Raw genomic sequence first — 13,882 nt, forward strand, 5'->3', positions numbered from 1 at the left:
TTCCAATTGTGGCATGAGTCGCTCGGAAGGACCAGCAGGCAGATTAGAAAGCCGGAGAGAGGGATGCTGTGGACTGGCCGGGGAGGCAGGGATGAAGCCCATGGGGGAGACCGCGAGGGTGGCCCGCATGGGAAGCACACAGCCCCGGAGGGCGGGGGCAGGGCTCCCTGGGCTCTCACAACAGGGGCCGCCCGTGAGCACCAGCCCTGGCCGAGCCTCCTCAGGCAGGCCTATGACTGACCCCCCCAATGACTGGGTAATTGAGGAAAGTCTGAAAATTGAAAGAAGAGAAAAGCAACACAAAACAAAATGGGGGTTGGCAGAGAAAAGGACCAGTCACGAAGAGGACACAAGTTGAGGACTCACAGGAGTTCCAGCACAGAAAAGGGAGCGATGACACGGGCGTGGCCTTTCTCAGGTGCCTTCATGCCCAGGGTCACACGATCACACCCCAAGTCGGGAAAGCCAAGTGGCCTTCTTCCCACCTCAGGGAAGAGAAACGTGAGACAAAGCAACCAATGACCAAACCAGTCAGGTCCCAGGGCGGCCGCTGACGAGCTGGCTCCTCCCCCTATAGACTCCTCCCCGGTCAGACTCCACCCCCTTATCAGACTCCTCCCCGTTCTGACTCCGCCCCCTTATCAAACTCCTGCCCCATCAGCCTCCTCTCCCCCAGGTCACAGCTCCCATGTGGATCCAGCAGCAGGCTGTGGGACACCAACGGATTTCAGCCCCAGGGGAGGCTGCAAGTGCTTCCCCAAGGGCCTAGGTCCAGACGAGAAAACCTCACCTGAGTAATGGGAACGATCAGCCACAGGATTTCAGGGGTGGGGGGTGCTCAGGGGCTCACTGGAATCCATATGAAAGGTACATAAGCCCCAAACCTCCCAATGGCACCCGCTGCCCCAGTCATGCACCTGCTCCTGACCAAAGACCCTCCCGGGGTGTGGGAGCAGACCAGGGGCCTGAGTGGGGCAGATGCCTCGAACTCCTGCACCGTGGGGGAGGAAGGGACCCGCTGGCCACTGCACTCTCCCTCCCAGCACTCCTCAGATGCAACCTCGACGGGTCGTCCAGCCAGAGCACGGCAGGCGCTGCCAGCCAAAGAGTTGGCCCATCTTCTAAGGAGTACATCCACCATCACCTTCCCGGTGGACCCACAGGCCACACCTCCAAGCGGGCCTCCCTCCAGAATTCTCCCTCCGCTCCTGACCAGTATCACAGCCCCTCTTCACTTGTTTTGCAATATTGCCTTTGTTCCACGGGTCCCACTGGAAACCACGATTTTAACAAGTGCCATGAGCACAGAGCACTATTGTCTTAGACAGTCGGAGGGCTGCCTCAGCTGGTGGCATCCTGCTTCCTCCACCAGCCTCCCAGCCTGGCCAGCACCTTACACCTGCACTGCCCTTGGGATGATCAAATTCTCCCACCTCTCCACACCCCACTTTATCTTGTATACACCCTACACTGGAAGGACAGCACTAGATAGTATTTGAGAGTATTTGTGAGATTCTGACTTAAATATGAATTTGGTCTTCCTCCCATCCATTGCACAGCTTCTAAAACCCTCGAATTTCCTAAGTGATGAGAGCAACCACACCCAAGTTTATGCTGATAAGGTGACTTTGAGAACCACACCTTGAGATGGGCTGGTTGCCAGGGAAACCAAGGATGGGATTCGAGGTTGGAACTTTCAGCCCTACCCCTGACCTCTAGAGAGCTCAAAGGCTGGATGTTGAATTCAATCACTGATGCCCCATCACTGGATCAGTCATGACTGTGGAACGAAACCTCCATAAACCCCAAAAGGACGGCATTCAGAGACCTTCTGCGTTGGTGAACACGGGGAGACCGGGGAAGAGTGAGCCCTGGAGAGGGCGTGGGGGCTCTGAGCCTCTGCCCACAGCCCATGCATCTCTCACCCTGAGTTACAGCCTTTGCAATAAACTGCTGATCCAGTAATGGGTTTCCCTGAGCTGCTCTAGCAAATTAATTGAACCTGAGGAGACTGTGGGCACCTCCGATCTTTAGCAATGAGGTCAGAAGCAAAGGAGACAAGCTGGACTTGAGACTGTTCTTTGAAGGCATTGCTATCTTAGCCTGTGGGGTCTGCAGCTCTGTCCAGGGGGATGATGTCAGAATGGAGTTGAACTGCACAACTCCCAGATGGTGCTGCAAAATGGCCTGTTGGGAGGGAAACTACACAGAGCTAGTGACCAGAAGTGCCAGGGTATTCAGAGGATTTTGTGCAGTGCAGTCAAAAACACAAGAGTTTTCCCCTTGCAGTACCATTTCACAAAAAAGGAAGCCAAAGTAGAAAAAAAACCCAGGTGCTGCAGTCCATGGTCCCAGTCCATGCAGCTGGGGATCACAGACCTGCTGCATTGTTCAGGTACAACATCATATTCCAGAAGCCACAGAATCATGGAAAGAGACGTAAAGAAGGCCAAAAAGGCCTCTTACCTGACTCCAAAGACCCAATGTCTTCATCTGAGGAGGCAAGATCAGCCTGTGATGACGACACAGCCACAAAACTGTCCTTAAATTCCTCGAAGTTAACCTGTGAATTTTAAAAAAAGTGGTCAAAACTGCTTCCGACAGGCCACAAACATAACACATTGGCCTTTGGGGTTTTCTCAGATGGAAGATTCTTATGTTGCCTTCAGCACTGAGGACATTTATTTTTTCAAATATTTACTTAAGGTTTTAAAATCCTGAAGATATAGTGAGGCAATTAAGAGTGAATCATAAGCTCTTCACCGAAAAACACTATTAACAACTCCATAAAAGTAAGTTAGATAAGATAGTTAGAAAACAGTGCAGAAAAGAGGTGTCTGATGACCACAAACATTAGCACATAAAGAAATATCCATGCCTTCACTACCCACCAAGAAAGAGAACATGCCAGCACCTAGGCTAGTCCTCCACCAAGGTTCCTTTCCTGATTAAATCCCCCACCCCTACACTGAGGGGAAAAAAAAGCTCTGAACAGTCACACATATGTCCTAAGTGTTTCTCTGGAGTATACGCACCAAAGAATGGGACTGCTGGGTCACAGAATATACATTTATGTCGTCTTTGCAAATTGAATCTTTTGTCACTAAACAATGCTGACCCTCTTCAGTTCACTAATATTTTTACCCGAGACTAGCTTTCTTATGGAGCTTAAAAGTTTCATTATCAACCAGTTTTACCCTCCTCAGGGACAACACAAGGCACGTCAGATAATTCGTGTCTTTGTTATCATTCATATTAACTCCTCACAAGATATTTTTGTTTTACATAGCCAATGTTCATTTAGAATTACTCAAATATTTGCCACTTTGTTTTTACTTTCTTCCTTCATTTCCTACCTTCTGCCTGGGATACCTTTCCATCTATCTGAAATAGATCTTTGAGACTTACGTTTTGCTTAAATATGCTGGTGCTACGCCCTTTTAGTGTGATTGTCTAAAACATTTTCATTTCACTTTGATTCTTTTCTCAGCAAAAACATAATTTATTAAAAGAATATTGGAAATGATCCAGATGTACTTAAAGAAAATAGGTAAATAAACTGTGATTCAGTCAGACAATGAAAGACGACAACAGGGGAAACAAAAGCACTGGCAGAGACAATGCCTGGACCCTGACCTGCACTCTCTGAACACAGACTGCAGACATGATACTGAGTAAGAGAAGCAGAGTATGCACTGAGCATGTGCTGTGTGTATGTCCACCTGTAGGAAGTTCAGCAACAGGCAAACAAATCTCTGCTGTTCTCATCAAGACAGTGGCAACTGCTGGAGCCAGAGGGACCCCAGGGGCACCTGAGGAGGGATGCAGGATGCTGGGGCCCAGGGCCGCTTGCAATGCATGTTCACTGAGCTGCACACTTCCCAACTCTTTTCTCTGCCTGTGCTTCACCTGACCTCACACAGAAAGAAATCAACGCAGGAGATACTTGTAGGTCAAAATGTCACCAGTATGTGCTAGAGAAGCAGGCCTGGGGCTCTAGTTCCAAGCATGCTTCCCACACCTGGCACAGAACTTGAATGAGCACATTTCTACTGCTGCCTCTGAGCACTAAATGCAGCTGTTGGCTGTGGAACGTCTCTGCCTGGGTTATACACTATCAGACTTGAAGGTGGACTACTTATATGTGTGTTTATCTTCTGGCTCCCCACCTAGCATGTGGTCTCACGGCTGACACATTGTAAATACTCAACAAATGTCTACTGGATGTGCTGGTCTCTATATCCTTCAAAACTGAGCAGAATTCACCTTCTCAAGGAGACATTCTTTGACCTTTTTTCTTTAAAAAAAAAATCTATTTATTTATTTTTGGCTCTGCTGGGTTTTCGTTGCTGCAGGCTTTCTCTATTTGTGGCGAGTGGGGACTACTCTTCCTTGTGCTGTATGGACTGACCATTCTAGTAGCCCTCACTGGAAGGTGGGCGTGAATTTGCTAAACTGCTAGTATAACAATGTCTGAAACTTCTTTTTTACGATGATGCATCAATTTCATCCGGTGTATCTATTACTGTTTTTCAATCACAAGTCATGTCCAACTTTTTGTGACCCCATGGACTGCAACACACCAGGCCTCCCCTGTCCCTCACCATCTCCCTGAGTTTTCCAAAGTTCATGTCATATCGGTGATGCCATCCAACCATCTCATTTTCTGTTGTCCCCTTCTCCTCCCTACCCTTAATCTTTCCCAGCATCAGAGTCTTTTCCAATGAGTTGGCTCTTCCCATCAATGGCCAGAGTACTGGAGCTTCAGCTTCAACATCAGTCCTTCCAATGAATATTCCAGGTTGACTGCCTTTAGGATTGACTGGTTTTATCTCCTTTTCACTCAAAAATCTCCAGCACCACAATTCAAAACCATCAATTCTTTGGCACTTAGCATTCTTTATGATCCAACTCTTACATCCGTATATGACTGCTGGAAAAACCACTGCTTTGACTATATGGACCTTAACTAATCTCATATTGAAAAGCCTGTGTCCAGACTTTTGCCATGTGGATCAATACTAGAAAGAACATTCTTGCATAGCTTTCATTTCACAGAGATATTCTATTGCTTTCATTTTACTTTCCTAGCTTCTAGGAGTGCTCTAGCACATAATAAGTGCTCAAAAATACTTGTTGAGGGACTTCCCTGGTAGTCCAGTGGCTAAGACTCCAAGCTCCCAATGCAGGGGACCCAGCTCCACTGTTGGTCGGGGAACGAGATCTCACACGCTGCATCTAAGAGTTCGAATGCCCCAACTAAAGATCCCTCATGTCGTAGAGAAGACTGCTGCAGCTAAATAAGTAAATATTAAACAACAACAACAACAAAAAAACCTTGACTATGTGGGAGCAGAATGAAATGGCCATTTTCTTTGATTCAATCTCAGATTTTTGTTTCATTGATAATACTTATCAGCTTTCCTTTGAGCCATCAAACGGGAGGGGATTTGGGAATTCTCTGGTGGTCCAGTGGCTAGGACTCTGCACTCTCACAGCCAAGAGCCCAGCTTAAATCCCTGGTTGGGGAACTAAGATCCCACAAGCTGTGTAGTGTTACCGAAAATCAAAAACAGGAGGGAATCTGATGGCTCAGTGTGCTGCTGTTTTATCTGAGATCATTGACTGTGTTTCTGTGTCCTCTCCCATCACAGCTCACAAAAGGACAAAGGGCCAGGATAAAAAACATCAAGGAAACCAGATAACCTGTTCATGATGTCTTAACCAGTGTTGATTTTCACAAATATGCCTTTTGCTCACCTAACCCTCGAGTACAATTCCAGGAGATATCAAGAAGGGCTAGGACATGAGCAATCAAAATCACACCCGATTTTTTTTTTCTTCTGGCCACACCACGCATGGCATTGGCATCTTAGTTCACCAGCCAGGGATGGAACAAGTTCCCCCTGCACTGGAAGCATAGCGTCTTAACCCCTGGACCACGAGGGGAGTTCCCACACCCGAGTCTGAAGTCCATAAAGAAAAAGCAGTAGAGGGAAAGTCAGAGGAAAGCCGGCTGGGGCGGGTGTGTGAGGCAGAGCCCTCCTCACCCCAGGAGCAGCTCTGCTGGCAGCACCGGCCACGCGGGCTCTGGGGGAAGTAACAGGAGGCAGATGCACCTCGAAGCTCCCTGGGGCCAGCAGGGAGGGGTTTTAGGTGGTTCTTCATTTGTTTCTGCCCAAGAACCAATTCAGGAATCTTTCCAGGCTAGTTTTTATTCTCATTCAAATTGAGACCACTTTTATTAAATTCTGTGGGGGGAAATACTCTTCCATCAAAGGGAAGATGACCAACACAACTATAGGCACTGCTTTTTTGTTTCCAGTTTGTTTTTTTTTTTTTTTTTTCCCCAGACTGTGGGATCTTAATTTCCAAACCAGGGACTGAACAGGGCCCCTGGCAGTGAAAGCCCAGATCCCAAGTGCCAGGCCCACCAGGGAGTTCCCAGGCACTGTTTTAAATGAACGCGCGCACCTCCCTGGGGTCTAGTGGTTAAGAATCCGCCGCCACGTTCAAGTCATGTTTAAATGGAGGAAGAAGTCTGACGTCAAATGTTAAGAACGAGAACAACACATCTGTGATTTTCTTCAAACTTTTCCATTTAAGGAAAAGACAGAAAGGTGAGAAAATTTACACACAAGAAACAGTGTCCCAGCAAGTTTCAATTCTGAAGATGTTTAGCCAGAGGGATTCTCTCCTAAGTGTGAGTTTCCGAACTATGGCCCATAGACGGGGAAGGTCCCACAGGGGTCACTGCGGGGATGGGGAACAGAGAAGTCACAGCTGCGGGGCCTCTGGCCGCTCTTCAGCTACAAGGCTCTATGCTTGTCTCCGTTTTGTGTAACACGGTTCCCTGCAGGAGTCTTCTTTTTTAAAAGAAAGGTTCCTTTCTTTGGGAAAAAAAAGAATCTTTTTGTAAGGTATGAGAGTCATTGATTTAGTCAAAGTTCCTAATTCTACAAAAGAAGTCACAAAGGCCATGTCCTTCTGACTGAGCCCACAGTCCTAGGCCAGCTACTTTCTCAGATTAAGAAAAAAACACATAGATTTTTAAATATAACAGACAAAATGAACATGTAAAACCTTGTTATACACTTGATTAATGCTTGTGGTGTGACATGACTTTCGAAGTAAATTATGTGTTTTAAATGCATGAACAAGAATAAATCAATATCAAATTCCTATTAGTCGCAGTCGATACAGTTAATTTAGAAAGCATACGTATTTTTAAACACAGGACAGGGAACTTGAAGGAGAGAATCTTTAGTTGAATCAAGCAGGCCAAACGTGAAGAGATTCAACCTTAAAAGGATGTTCAGTTCCTCTAGATAAAACCTGGCTTGCTAAAATGACTCAGCAATGAATTATCCACATTTTGGGCTATTGAGGACAAAATTTAAAACACACAACAGATCTCTCTTTACTGTTTAGCATACTTCTATCCAAGCTGTCATCATTAGTTGGTATATACAAAAAGCATGAGTGTAAGCTCAACTATAATCTAAATCCGGTCAGAAGTTGCAGTTGAACTTCATTTCCTCAGCCTGAAGTTTCAAGGGGAGCACTTATACTCCTACCCTCCTCATGAGAAGCAAGATTTACCTAACGGGCGAGTTTGGGAGAAGGAACTAAGAAGTGCTTGCCTGGTTCTCAATCTCTTCTTTGAAAAGATGTATGTGCGCACAGCACCATGAACTTGGGTCTGTGGTAGGCAGCCCGCCCCTGGGATGGGGGTCAAGCCTTTGCTTCCTCCTCTTAGGCCTGTGCGGGCAAGTCTCTGACTTGAGATGAAGTGTTTGGAGGCCCGCTGTGACTGCACAGCTAAAGTAAGTCCTCCAGGTTCATGGCTCTCAAGTACTAAGACCCAATGTAGCTCCAGTGCTGCCGAAGAAACCTTAGATTGCTCTATGATGACAAGAAGCCAAATGGGAAAACAGGTTGAGATTGCACTTAACAAGGGTTGCTTTTCTCTGCATCACCAACATCATGGAAACACCATCAAAACCATAAACTCGTGTGCACTGACTGAAATGGACATTTTAATCACAATGATTTCACAATGAAAACTAGCTGCAATTTAAAGACTCCCCTTCATTGCTATCTCAGGCATCATTCATCCAGGTGATGTCAAGACAGACAAAACTGAGCTTCATTTACGAGTTTTAAATATTCGATTTAACTACAAACTTAGAAACATTCTACAAATGCTCAGCAAGATATGTTTTAGAAATTTAAACCAAAATTCTGTAAGTAAAATAGCAACTAAAGTTGTACTCTTGTACAAGAAAAAAACAAAAAATGTTAACCTAAAACCAGAAATTAATCTTTTGATTATGTATCACAAGTTTGTTTAATTCATAAAAAGGATTTATCTAGGATTCCTTCAAATAAAAAACACCCATATGTGGTTAGTGTTTAGATGCCAGTCACTTACACTTAGGGGTAGAAAAACTGTGGTGGAAGCAGCAGAGCCTGGAAATGATTATGAACCACTGCCAAAGTGAAATCAATTAGAAAGTAAATCAAACAAACATCTGAAAGTACACTTTCGGTTACTAGACAATAAGATTTCATTTCTAAAGTAGAATTTCAGTGTAGCTTTTTAAGAAATGTAAGAATTAAAGATGTATCTCTTAAAAACAAGATCTAGCGCAAAAAAATCATTAAATGTCTCATTGATTATCACAGTTGATTATGGTTTTACTTAGCGTGCATAACTCAAAAAAAAACAACTCAGAAGTTTACCAAGTTAAAAATAAGGATCATTTATATCAGAAATTTGAAACCCAGTAAAAAAAAATAGAAAAGAACTAACCTTGGTCAAGTAAGTCTCCACGCTGTCATTTGAATGGTGTGGAATTGCGGTAGAAAATCCTACGTTTGCTCCTGAATTAAGATTTGCATTGAACCCTGAAGTAGGATTGAAATTTCCAACAGAACAGGGCTCCAGGACTGGCGTGCTGCTATGATTGCTGAGTAAAGAAAGATCTGTTCTGCTGTTTCTCCACCTCAAGTTTGGTGCTGATCTCTGCCAGCCTCTCATTAGTCCTGGGGAAGAAGGAAAGCACTGATGTCATTCATGCTTCCCTAACACTTGAGCTTATAAGTTGCCATAATTTCCATTACCCTGTGTGAACACTGAAAGCAGAGCAGACCTGCTGGGAACAGTGACAGCTCTGACCTTGTTCTAAAGAACCTCACCTGTGTCTGGGGCTCCTCAGGTGACAAGTCACAGCTGCGAGAGGAGAGAAAGGGCATCAGAGGGAAAGGGAGGTGGGCTCACAGCGACACCTGCTGCCTCTGGGACATGCCTGCCGCCAGGAAACAGCTCAGGGATGAAGAAACACACCTCCCACAAAGCCACGTTCAAGTGCTTCCTCTCACCACCCTTGTACATACGTGTCACTCATGACCTCGGAGAAATTTAGCACTTGGCTCTGAGGAATCACCTCAAGCCACAATCTCAAGGGGAGGATGAGAAAGTCAGTGGGTGAGACTGAAGAGAGCTAAAACAGCCCCAGGAACAAGGACAAGTATCCCCTGCTTTTCCAAAGTTCACCTTACTTTACTTCACTTCTACGATGGGCCTGTGTCAGCACCTGTTTCTGACGGTTCAAAATCAATCAATCAATCAATAAAGACCCAAAGACAAATTTTGGTCTCATATTTAAAATGCCAAAATTCTAAACAGCGTTCAGTGGACGTTTTAGAGGGAGAGGCACGGCGCTCCCCATGCAGGGAGACTGGCCCCACCGAGCTCCTTCCCCGGAAGCCACACCCCAGCATCAAGTCCCACAGCCCTGAACCCTCTCTGGGAGCCCCTGTGCTTCCCTTGTGTATGCTTATTTTTGGCACTGACTAGCAGAACGTGCCCTAGGTCCCTGCTCCTTTGCTGTATGCTCTCTGGGCTTATGAAAGGCGTCCTAGGAGTGCTCTGCTTTCAGAGGCGGGGAAGCCTGGACTCCGCACTGCAGGTGGGATCTGCCCTTTCCAGCCTCCATACAACCCCTCAGTCAGGTCACCATGCCAGCGTCAGCCACTCTGTGAATTACCCTGCCTTTCACCCCTGTGTGAATGTTCCCTGATTTCGCAAGCATGCTTTTACTTAGTGTAGGAAAACTTACCAGGATATCTTATCACTCATTTTTCTTAGGGTGCCCTCTAGCAGTGATTATCTAGTTAGTTCTCACTTCCTACTAATCTCAGGAACTGGCTCTATAAAAATTAGGCTTCAGACACAAATTAATGGACTAAATATATTTTCTGTGATTCTGGCTTTTGACTTACTTGTCTAGTTTCTTTTCCAAGGACTTTCTAACTTTTAGTTCCTCTAGGTAGTGTTGCTTATATTTTTCCAACTCTGCTTTATTAGAATCTTGAAAAGTCTTCCTCTTGGATAGTTCAGATCCCAAATCTTTAATTCTGAGTTCCATCTGACTTCTTATGGAAGCAACATGCTCCTCTTGGGACTGCTGTCAATTTTCTTCAGATGCTGCTTGTATCTAAGTCAAATTTAAAAAGATACTTTTGTTAATGATTATAACCTGAATAATATTTGTTCCATTTAGTTTTGAATCAGTAATTCAGACAGCGATTTTAAATGCGAAAATAAGAAAATTGGAACTTGAAAATAATCATCGTCAATGTGACATGAATTAAATCTGAATTATAAAATTAATGTGGACTCAATGTTATAGTAGTTATAGTAGTCTCCTGCATTGCAGGTGGATTCTTTACCAACTGGGCGATCAGGAAAGCCCCTATTAAAACATCACTAAAGCAAACTGCTGTTGTCACAAGCCCATATATTTATCAGTACCCCCCCCATGCTTTTGTGTCTCTTGAAATGTTCCCTGCAGATCAACTTGACAATCCAAACACAGTAATACTTTCAAGTTTCAAGAACTATCTTTTCAAGGCCCAAGGGGTAAAACAGCACAATTCAGCCTCTTTCTCTCTGATCCTCTCTAGCACTTTTACACATACAGGCACAGGTACCAAAGAAACATACACTTGTTGGGAGACTGGGACTCACACACGCCACACTACGCACGATTGTTTCTAAAATAGATAACTAACGAGGACCAACTCTATAGCACAGGGAACTCAACATTCTGTAACAGCCCATGTGGAAAAAGTGTTTTTATAAAGAGCGGATATACATATATACACGTAAGTGATTCACTCTGCTGCACCCCTGACACTAACACAATGTTGTAAACCAACTGTACTCTCTAAACTTCTCCGGAGAAGAACGGAAGGAACAGACACAAACATTTGGCTATAGACTGACCTGGCATTATGCAGTCATTTTTAGATAAAAGTCACTTCGGACTTTTAGGGTACGAATATCAGGATATTGTCACTGTCTTCAAATTAAAAACAATAAGCAGCCCGGTGGCGGCAGGACGCACGCACCGGCCAAGCCCACCGCTGGAGCCTCCTAGGTTTCTAAGCCGCCCCCCTCCCCCGGACCCAGGCGGAGGGGGCCGGGGTTCAACCGCCGACTGCCCGCCCTTCGGGCCAGATGGTGACCGCCTGCCCTCCCGGCTCCCAGGGCCCCATTTCCGGCTCACACGCCCCCTTCGCAGCAGGCCCGGCTCACTGCGCCCGGGGCGCCGGCCCGCGTGTCCCACTGACAGAGCCCCTTATCCGGCTCACACGCCCCCCGCCGCGCTCCCCAGGCCCCCGGCCCCGCGCCGGCCCCGCTCGCCGCTCACCAGCTGCCGGCTCACGCTCCCCGCTCACACGCACCCCTCTCCCCGCCCGCCCGGCTCCCGGTCGCACGTTGCAGGCTCACGCTCCCCGCTCACACGCACCCAGCTCCCCGCTCCCCGCCGGCCCGGCTCGGCGCTCACACGCTGCCGGCTCACGGTCCCAGCTCACACGCATCCCGCTCCCCGTTCCCCGCCGGCCCGGCTCCCGCTCACACGCTGCCGCTTCACGCTACCCGCTCACACGCACCCCTCTCCCCGCCCGCCCGGCTCCCGCTCGCACGCTGCCGGCTCACGCTCCCCGCTCACACGCACCCCGCTCCCCGCCGGCCCGGCTCGCCGCTCACACGCTGCCGGCTCACGCTCCCCGCTCACACGCACCTCGCTCCCCGCCGGCCCGGGTCGCCGCTCACACGCTGCCGGCTCACGCTCCCCGCTCATACGCACCCCTCTCCCCGCCGGCCCGGCTCCCGCTCGCACGTTGCCGGCTCACGCTCCCCGCTCACACGCACCTCGCTCCCCGCCGGCCCGGCTCCCGCTCGCACGTTGCCGGCTCACGCTCCCCGCTCACACGCATCCCTCTCCCCGCTCCCCGCCGGCCCGGCTCCCGCTCGCACGCTGCCGGCTCACGCTCCCCGCTCACACGCACCCCCTCCCCATCCCCCGCCGACCCGGCTCCAGCTCACACTCACCCCTCTGGTCGCTCCCCGCCGGCCGGCTCGCCGCACACACGCCGCCCTCGCCCCAGTGCGCCGGGCCGCGCTCCCCGCTCTCACGACCCCCGACGCCTCACGCACTCCCCGGACGCACGCCCCTCGCGCAGGCGCACGTCCGGCTCGCCGCCCACACAACCCCCGCCCCCAGGCGCCGGCCGGTGCTCGCCGCTCACACGCCCCCCGAGCGCCGCCGACGCTCTCAGAGGCCCGGCCTAAGTTCTCCGCCTGGTGTCTGCGCCACGTTCTACGAGAGGCCGTGGAGCCGGCCCTGGACCGCCCCGCGCGACCGACGGAAAGCTGCCTGAGGCGGGGCGCCGTCAGGGCAGAGGCGAGCGGGCGCCTCCTGGGCCGCTGCTCTGGGGCTGCGCAGCCGCGAGCGGATGGCGGGCGTGCCTGTGGCTCCACTCCGTGGCTGTGGGCAGGTCGGTTTCGGCAGCTTCCCGCGCGCGCGGGCGTCGCCGCCACTTCCTCAGCGCCCCCCGCTGCCCCCCGTCCTCGAAGCCGCTGTGCGCGCGGGCTCCGGTGGGCGTCTCGCCCCGGTGACGCGCGGAGAGACCGGGAGACGGGCTGCTGGAGCTCAGGTGAGGGTTACACCGGGGAGGTGGGGACAGGGTAGCCCGGGAGTTAGGGCCGCGCCCTGAGGGCTGCGGTGAGGGTAGCCCCACCGGGGAGCCGGCCCTGCAAGCACCCTCCCCTCCCCGCCGGGGAAGGGCGGGCAGCAACCGGGCTCTGGAACCTGAGGTTCGCTCTTTACTCACAAGGCATTTCAGAGAAGCCATGGGATTACTCTGTGTTTAGATAGCTGTCGCAGCGCTTATGGCTCACCTGGTCAAGAATCTGCCTGCAATGTGGGAGACCCGGATTCAATCCCTGGGTTGGGAAGATCCCCTGGAGAAGGGAAAGGGATGTTTTGAACATCCAAGAGCACTTAGTCTGACACTTGGGCCATTTAACAGATGGGAAGCTGAGCCACTGGAATTACGCATCAGGTTAAAGGGCTTGTCTGAACTTGACACTGTTGGAAGCAGAGCCCCAACTTGAATAGTTTTCTTTGGTTACAGTCTGTTATTCTTGCAACTTCAGGCAGTTACCTTATGTAAAAAGTGAGGAGCCCACAGAGGGAGGTTTCCTGGAGCCCTAGAACTCAGAGGGTTGTTGTTCAGTCCATAAGTCATGCCCCGGTCTTTATGGCCGCATGTACTGAGGCACGACACCAGGCTTTTCTGTTCTTCCCTGTCTCTCTGAGTTTGCTCAAATTCATGTCCATTGGGTCAGTGATGTCATCCAACCATCTCACCCTCTGTAGCCCCCTTCTCCTTCGTCATGTCGTGAATCTTTCCCAGCATCAGGGTCTTTTCCAATGAGTCAGGTCTTTACATCAGGTGGCCAAAGTATTGGAGCTTCAGCATCAGCATCAGTCCTTCCAAGGAATATTGAGGGTTGATTTCCTTT

The 13,882-nt window shown here is 49.3% G+C and overlaps 1 long non-coding RNA gene across 2 annotated transcripts; it reads right to left on the reverse strand.

The window, feature by feature from the left end:
- Positions 1-2,475: 2,475 nt before the first annotated feature.
- Positions 2,476-11,043, reverse strand: LOC136159115 (uncharacterized). Of its 2 annotated transcripts, none has more exons than XR_010661410.1 (3): positions 10,288-11,043; positions 8,816-9,048; positions 2,476-2,563 (listed from the first exon to the last, which is right to left on the reverse strand). It is a non-coding gene; the product is annotated as an uncharacterized lncRNA (long non-coding RNA). The 2 variants fall into 2 exon arrangements; XR_010661409.1 differs by lacking the exon at positions 2,476-2,563 and adding an exon at positions 7,553-7,905.
- Positions 11,044-13,882: the final 2,839 nt, after the last annotated feature.

The sequence above is a fragment of the Muntiacus reevesi genome, chromosome 2 (assembly GCF_963930625.1).
Source record: "Muntiacus reevesi chromosome 2, mMunRee1.1, whole genome shotgun sequence".
In the NCBI taxonomy this organism is placed as follows: Eukaryota; Metazoa; Chordata; class Mammalia; order Artiodactyla; family Cervidae; genus Muntiacus; species Muntiacus reevesi.